Source organism: Dipodomys spectabilis, unplaced genomic scaffold (assembly GCF_019054845.1).
Source record: "Dipodomys spectabilis isolate Male_0828 unplaced genomic scaffold, ASM1905484v1 ptg000337l, whole genome shotgun sequence".
NCBI classification, from domain to species: Eukaryota; Metazoa; Chordata; class Mammalia; order Rodentia; family Heteromyidae; genus Dipodomys; species Dipodomys spectabilis.
The window spans coordinates 485,001-493,918 of record NW_024871014.1 but is presented as its reverse complement, the minus strand read 5'-3'; positions in this window follow the sequence as shown (position 1 = coordinate 493,918).

Sequence of the window (8,918 nt, the reverse complement as noted above, 5' to 3'; positions counted from 1 at the left end):
GTTCTGAAAGGTCCATTGTTGAAAGTCTTAATATGCTCCCCAAGCCCTTTGTGATAAGCATTTGACTTGTATTGTCAATGTCATTACACTTCTGAAGCTAGCAGAGAACCAAGAGTTCATGCCCATCACCCTAGCTCAGGAGGCTGAGGTCTCAGGATCACAGGGTGAAATCAGCCAGGGTAGGAAAGTCTATGACACTCTGACTTTCACTTCTCAAAGTTCAGATGTTCAAGAGCTTCCTGTGTTTCCCTTGGTGATAAGAAGCTACTTTAACTGTAAATGTTGTTAGAGTTCTTGAGCTATAGAAGCAGGAAAGAAACATGTTTTTTCTTCCATGCATTTGTTTCTAACGCATTTATAAGATTATCTCTTTGTTGTTTTGTATGTCCCTCCCCCACAGTATAACCCCTGCTTTCACTGTATTTGATGTCAGTATAACTTGTGGAGGAGATGGGGAAAAACAAGTCGTTTAATGATACAGGTGGACCTGTTGCAACAATGAGAAGTACAAGGTGTCATGTCGAAAACGAGCTTTACAAAGTTGGTGCGGGGGTGGGAGGGTGGGGGGAGGAGGATTGGGTGGGGGGGTTGGGGGAGGCTGGGAAGGGATGTGAAGGATAAACAAAGGAGGAGGCTGTGATGCTTGATAAGAAATTTACGCATTATCCTGCCCATGTTTTGTAACCCCTCTGTACAGTATGTTCACAAAAAAATAAAAATAAAAGAAACATTATTGACCCATCCGTGGTTCAAATTCAGTTCTCAGGATCCAAGCTCTAGCCCTGTTAGCAGGAAGAACTCCAGTGCAACACTGTATTTGAAGGAGAGAAAACAGTTGCAAAAGCCAGGCTAGGTTCAGAGACCTAGCACTGCAGGATTAGGAGGAAGAATGTACACACTGAACAGGGAAGTGAGCTGCAAAACCACTTCATTTATTCCAGGCATAGCCAGCAATGGGGGGCAAACCTGAAACATTTGTTAGAGGTACACCAGGGTCAGGCTTTTCTAAGACTCTTCAAACAATGACTAATTAACCTTCCTTCCTCAGGTAAAGGGAGCCTCAGGCTATCTTTGGTTACCAATAGAAAGCCAGTTTAATTGGGAGAGGAAAGGAACAGAGTAGAAAAACTCTGCTCTCTGGTCTTAGGGAGTGAGTTTTTGACTCTCCTCTGTCAGATTTGAAGGCCCTTCTATCTCTGCCAGTCCATTCTCTTGCTTTCATTTTCCACATCATTAATGCAAATTCCCAGTCCAAGAAAAGGCAGGGCCCTTTCTCTTCTGTCTCCAAGCACCTGAGTTAGAACCTGGCTCTGCCCTCTTGACTCCGAAGCTCTTGTCTGCCTGAGAAGTGGGACAGAGACACTCTTCCTGCTCTGTGTTTGGGTGAAGGTGATGTTGGTGTCCTGACACACTGCAGAAGGCCTCATGACTGGGAAGTGTTCCTTTCTTTCCTTCTGAGGTCAAAGACCAGATTCATCTATCAACTTTGTTTCTTTGTTTCTTGGCTTCTTACTTTCTTGCTTTCTTTCTTTCTTTCTTTCTTTCTTTCTTTCTTTCTTTCTTTCTTTCTTTCTTTCTTTCTTTCTTTCTTTCTTTCTTTCTTTCTCTCTTTCTTTCTCTCTTTCTCTCTTTCTTTCTTTCGTTCTCACTCTCTCTTCCTTCCTTCCTTCCTTCCTTCCCTCCCTCCCTCCTTCCTTCCTTCCTTCCTTCCTTCCTTCCTTCCTTCCTTCCTTCCTTCCTTCCTTCCTTCCTTCCTTCCTTCCTTCCTTTCTTTCTTTCCTTCTTCCCCCTCTCCCTCCCTCCCTCCCTTCTTTCTTACTTTCTTTTTTCTTTCTCTCTTTCTTTCTTTCTCTCTCTCTTTCTTTCTTTCTCTCTCTCTCTCTTTCTTTCTTTCTTTCTTTCTTTCTTTCTTTCTTTCTTTCTTTCTTTCTTTCTTTCTTTCTTTCTTTCTTTCTTTCTTTCTTTCTTTCTTTCTTTCTTTCTTTCTTGCCCTTTCGCTCTTTTGCTCTTTCTTTCCTTCTTTCTCTCTACCTACCTACCTACCTACCTACCTACCTACCTACCTACCTACCTAGCTATCTCTTTGCCAGTTGTTGGGTTGAACTCAAGGCCTAGGCACTGCCTCTAGCACACTGCTTCTTGAGCCACAGCACCAATTCTGGCTTTGTCTGTGTACGTGTGCCTGAGGAATCGAACCCAGGGTGTCTTGTATGCTAGGCAAGCACTCTCTCACTAATCCACATTCCCAGCCCCTTCATCTTTTTTAATGGTAGTTTTTACATGAGTATGCTACCATTTTATGTTCTCAAGTTTAATTTTCTGAATAGGAGTTACTTATACGAAACCTGATTTTCTATTCCCCTGCCTGATTATAGACTGTTCCTGCCTTAGCCTCATAATGAAATGTAAATAAAGGCTGCTGAGAGCTTCAGTGTGCATCATATAAGGACACAGGCCTGCAACCCTAGAAGAGAAAAGCTATGGGCCTGAAATGAAGAGAATGATTCAGTATGAGCAACTAGCATATCTGAAAAATAAACCAGTAAATAAAAGCAGAAGCATTGCATAAGTCTGTTTGCACTCGGGGAGGTAAAATAAATACACACATAAGTAGGTAGGGCACTGATACATAAACTTGGCCTTCTCTTTTTGAAATTTTTTGAAGCCATCCCAGGGATTAAACTCAGGGCCTGATGTGTTCCTGAGTTGTTTTGCACAAGGCTGAGGCTTTACCACCAGCACAGCTCCACTTCCAGCTATCTGGTCATTAATTGGACATAAGCAACTCCCAGGATTTCCTGCCTGGTCTGGCTTGCATCTCCTGCTCTGCTTTCTCTCTCAAAGCTGGAGCGCTACCCTCTGGGCCACTGTTCCAATTCTGGTTCTCTGGTGGTTTATTGAAGATAAGAGTCTCACAGACTTTCTTGCTCGGCCAGCTTAAATGACGATCTCCTGAGGAGGCTTCAAGTGGCTTTCCTCAGGGATTCACCGAGGAGCCCTCTCCACACAAACCCTACGTATAAATCTCGAGAGGTACTAGAGAAAAAAGGAAACATGAAGATGCTACTAGTGTGTTCTAGATATTAAGGTTGGAGACTCAAAACACTCATAATTATTAGATCATTTTATAGGGAAAAGGAGCAATGCAGACAGTATGAGGATTGCTCCAGTTTTCAGTCCTCTCATCCTGAGACAGTAAATTCACAGCAGCTCAATGCTAAGTGACAGAACTGGCATGTCCTCTGGATATTTGCTCCCAAATCCTGTGACACTCATTTCTCAATTTTGGCCTCAAACCTGTGACCAGATGGTAAGATGAGGAAAGAAAATAAACATTGGGTACTTTACTTATAAATTCTAACCTTTGGAATGACCCTGTTAAGAAGTTAGATTGTCAAGAGTAAAAAATGAAGAAGAAAAGAAAGAAGGTACCAGTGGCTGCTGACTGTAATCCCAGCTCCTCAGGAGGCTAAGATGTAGAGAATCTTAGTTTGATTCCAGCCAATATACGAAAGTCCATGGCACAGGTGTTTCTAACAGATCACAGAAAAACCCAAAAGTGAGGCTGTCAAGCTTAATGCACTACCCTTGCGCAAAAGGAGCTCAGGGACAACGGCTAAGCTCATAGTTCAACATCAGGACCTGCCCCCTCAAAAAGAGCCTGTACTTCCATGTCTTTGTCTATGTATGGATATATTCCTATAGGTGAAGCTCCCGAGTAACTATGATGAATGGCACCAACCTAGGAAATTTGTATTCAATATAATGAGTTCATAACACAGAGACTTCCTTCAAGACAGTGCATGTTCTGGGGCTCATCTCACTGTTCCCATGTAGCATGAGGGTTTCTCTGCATCCCAGGCCTGCTGGAAAAAGTCTCTCTCATTGTGTGGACAGGCAGACAAAAGGCTTCACTCTTGTACAGCTAGGTAACAAACAACTCCAACCGGACTAGTTAGTGAGAATGAGTGTAGGTGGGCTCTGAAGGCCAGGAGAAAAAGTCCTCTTTGTACCCCAAGCTATCCCTTTCCCCAGTGCTCTGTTTTAACAAGAAGCCTTCATTTGTGCCACCTTCCATGGCAGGCCAAGTTCTGTGCACTTATCCTGCCTTTGTGGACTATATTCCGGTGTTCAGATACAGTGCTCAATATAATTCAGGAGTCCTTCAGGCAGAGAACTAGGGCAATGAACATAATGAAATGTTTCATTGCTGGCAATGATGGGCCTATGATGCCTCTCCTAGGTTTCTGGAAGCTTTGGAAATCCAAACACATGTCTGATATCACAAAGCTTCCTATCATCTAGGGCTGGTGAAGCTCAACAGGTTTTGCAACCTTTGACCTCTCCTAATTGAAGCCTGGGTGGCTAGGTTTTGGGATTGAACCCAGGGCCTGGGTGCTGACCATGAGCTCAGTGCAGAAGCCCTGTGCTTTACCATTTTGTGTAACAACATCACTTCTGGTCTGTGAATGTGTGTGTATGTGTGCGCTCGTGCGTGTGTGTGCTGGTGTGTGTGTATTCATGCACACACATACATGAGTCCTGGAGCTTGGACTCAGGACCTGAGCACTGTACCTAGTTTCTCTTGTAGAAAGATATCCCTCTCCCACTTGAGCCACAGAGCCACCTCAGACATTTTCTAGTGATGTCGTCCTAAGAAATCAAGGCCAGGATTTCATATATGTAACGCACTCTACCCCTAAGGCACATTCCCAGCCCTCTAATTCAGTTTTGTTAGTTTATTTCTGTCTTTTTTGTTGTTGTTGTTGTTGTCAGTTGTAAGAGTTGAAGTCTGGGCCTGGGTGTTGTCCCTGAGCTCTTCAGCTCAAGTCTTGCACTCTACCACTTGAGCAAGAGCGCCACTTCAGGTTTTCTGATGGTCCATTGGAGCTAAGTGTCTCAAGAACTTTCCTGCCCAGGCTAGCTTTGAACCATTATCCTCAGATCTCATCCTCCTGAGTAGCTAGGATGACAGGCATGAGCAACAAGCACTCAGCTTCCACTTCAGGTGATTAGTGGTGAATTGGAGATAATAGTCTCATGGGACCTTTCATGTCTGGGATAGTTTAGAACCCAGATCCTCCGATCTCAGCTTCCTGAGAAGGCAGGATGATAGACTTCAGCTACCGACCCCTTGGCCACGACCTTTGCTGGAAGGGGGTCCATGGCTCCACGTTGTGGAGTGCTAGCCATGAGCCCAATAGGTAAGGGTCAGAGCCTAAACCCCACCTTCAAGGTTCATGACCAAGAAAAAACAAAATGAAACAATTGTCTGCAGGAGACAACTCATAGTCTTCAGTAATCCATAATTTTGTCCCTGCCATGGGGACCTATTGGAGCCCTAATATTCTTGTCTGCATAATCATCGCAGTTGTGGAGCTCTTATAAGGACAAGATGTAAAAATGCACCCGGGGAAGGACACAAAACATGGCACTCTTTGCACACAGCATCCTATGAAAGACTCAGCACCCAGCACCCAATGTCGGACTCAGCACACTGCATCTTCTGAAGGACTCAGCACATAGTACCCTGTGCAGGACTCAGAACGGAGCACCCTATGAAGGACTCAGCACATTGCTCTATTCCACAAGGTGTCATTAGAGTTAGGGTGCTTTCATCAGTATCACCATTCTTTCAGGAACATTTCACAAACCACACAATTTCATATCTAATGGTTTAGTGGGGTGTTTTTATTTGGGGAGGGAGGTTACCCCTGGGGGTTGAGCTCAAAGCATTGGGATACTGTTCTAATAACATTTGCTCAAGGCTAGAGCTCTACCACTTGGACCCACATTTTGCAGTGTCTCACAGACTTCTGTCAGGACTGGGTTTTAAAGCCCCCAAGTAGCTAGGATAATAGGCCTAAGCCACGATGCCATGGGTAACCCATGGAGCTGGATTACAGCAGTTTACATGTGGGTAAGTCATGTTAGGTGGCAGCTGTCAGCACCAGACTCCTAGCTTTCTCTATTATGAGATATTTGAAGTTCTGTCCTTCTATAATTACAGTTAGAACATCCTATTGTTTTTTGGCGTCAGTCCTGGGGCTTGAGTAAGATCTTAGACACACTCCCTAAGCGTTTGTGCTCAAAGCTAGCACTCAATTTATTCAAAGGCAACAGAACTCCTGGGTTTTCTGTTTATGTGGCACTGAGGAATCGAACCCAGGGCTTCATGCTTACTAGGTGAGCACTCAACCACTGAGCTCCAGGAGTGAACCAAGTATAAATATTGTTGTATATAAATAGTATATACACAAAAGAGATTGCTGCATATTATTACATTATAGATATTACTACCAATTATTAGGTATTAAATTATATCTCCATTTAATGATGTGTTCCAGTTAACAATTAATAAAGCATTAATTAATAATTACTCAATATCCTATTATTTTATCACATATGTACATACATCCATACATATTTCGTATTTCATAGAATGAGGATGATATATTATTAAATTCTGCATCATGTGCTACTACCAATTATTAGTTATTTAATTATGTCTCCATGTAATATTTGTTTTGTTAATGCTTAATAAAATATTAATTAAACTTAATGCACATCCTATACTTATTGTGTCTAATTTTATTCTAGAATAATTCACTACTAATTCAATCTGTTTATCATTTATTGTAGAGACAATTCTTCCACCTATGACATTTTTTACCTTTATTACATCCTATTACATAGTATTTAGATTTGCACCCAAATTATACATCCTACCTGACAGCGAGCACTGTTACAGAAAAGGAAAATTTATGTGTCATGTTCGAGTCCTCCTTCCACGATTACATATTTGGCAATGCTGGGATCTAAACTCAGGGCCTAGAAGGCTCAGTTTATGAATGGGTGACTGTCAGCGCTGCAGCCTCTAGCCAATTCAGCTGCCAGGCAGTGCCCAAGCCCTGAGATGGAGCCCCATATGTTGACTGCAAATTGTGCTTAGTGTAGTTACTCATTTTATTTTTTGTTTTATTCATTAACCATTTATTTTATTGACTGCTATAACACGTGGATTTTTTTTACTATATTTATTACATAGATTATACATTTGTCTATGTATGAAACTTCACACCTGACACCCAGGACATCACAGAAAAGGAAACCATGTGTCACCATGGGCTTCTTACTGCATGATTCAATTTTTGTAAGTGCTGGCATTGGAACTCACAGCCTACAAGGCCCAATTCATGAATGGGTGAGTGTCAGCATGCCAGCCTGGGGCATATGTAGCTGGCAAGCAATTCCCAACACCTGAGATCCAGCCCCAGATATAGACAAAATAACAGATTGACATGTAGGTGATAGTACACAAATACATATAGATCTTTATAGAGTGCCAGATATTTCTATATATTATTCAGTTATATTGGCTACATTCCTACCAATACTTGGGTATTTATTATGCCTCCATGTAATTAATATGATTGTTTTCATCCTTAATGAATTATTAATTAAATCAACCATTGTCCCGAAACTATTGTGTCCAGGTAATTAATAGAATTCTTTCAATGTGTCAAAAATGTTCATTAAATCCATTGGCCTCCTAAAATCACTCTCTAATTTTATCATTAGTATCATTCAGGAACAACTAAGTCAATCTTGACATTCATAACCTTCCATCGGTATTCCTATGAATATGAACTAGAATCTTAGGATCTCCCTCTATTGGTAGGGGTCAGGACCCAGCTTCAAACACAGGGCCTATGTTGCTGTGTTGGCCTATGGCTTCCCTGGAAGCCCACCAGTCTTCAGCACTACCAGGTTACTAACACTTTTCAGCCGTGTCATTCAGACCCAGTATGGTCACTTTGAAAAGAAAACAAATGTAAAATCAGCAGCCATCAGCAAGTTGCCGGATTTTTTTTCTGCGTCATTTTATTAATTTTTTCCTGTCAGCCTTTGAAGCCCAGAAATCCAGGTTCGGCTGTGGGTCCAGTGGCTGCAACCCAGCCTAGAGTGATCAAAGCTGAGGCAGAGTTGCCATGCCCTGAATTCAAGCCCTGTGCTTGACAAAATAAAATTACCTACCTACCTACCTACCTACATATATATATACATACATACATACATACGTACATACATACATTAAAAATATTTAAAAAATTATGAGGCTCCTTGGCTTGGAATTCATGCCTTTTGTCTGCCGGGCCTGGGATTTGAACTCAGAGTCTGGACAAATCTGCAGCACTGTGGGGGAAGGGAAAGCTCACAGTGCTGGAAAACAAAAAAGACAGGCGAGTTCCCAGGAGCTGAATTCAAGCCCTAGCACTCAACAAAATAATATTCTTATTCACTTTAAATACATGATTTCTATTTATATGCAAATGTTTACTGCATTCATTTTATTTTGTGTTTCATTTAATTATTATATATTTTAGAGAGTATGATTACATGTATAAATTTTTTGATATCCTATTACATAGGACATAGATTTGCCTATGTATTATACATCATTCCTGAAACCCAGGACTTTCACTTACAAGGAAAACAAGCGGGACAATTGGCTTCTTCCACTAGGATTAAGTTTTTGGCAGTTCTGTGATTTGAACTCAGGGCCTAGAAGGCCCACTTCATGAATGGGTTAATGTTAGTACACCAGTGTGATGCCAGTGGAGTTGTTGGGAAAATTTGAGGACCTGAGATCAAGCCCTAGGAGTGGCCACTATATAAACAGATAGATGTGTAGATTGCAGTGTGTGTGTATGTGTATTTACATATGTATATGCATCTATAAATAAATTTATAGATTTTTCCTATAGATAGGAATGAGTAGGTGGCAGTCCCAGGATCGAACTCAGGGCCTAGGTTTCTGGTTTGGGTTCAGGCTTCACTGACAGCCCACCATCCTTCTGCTCTGCAAGGTCACATACAATTTTCAAGCCGATTCATTGAGGCCTAGGATGGTCACA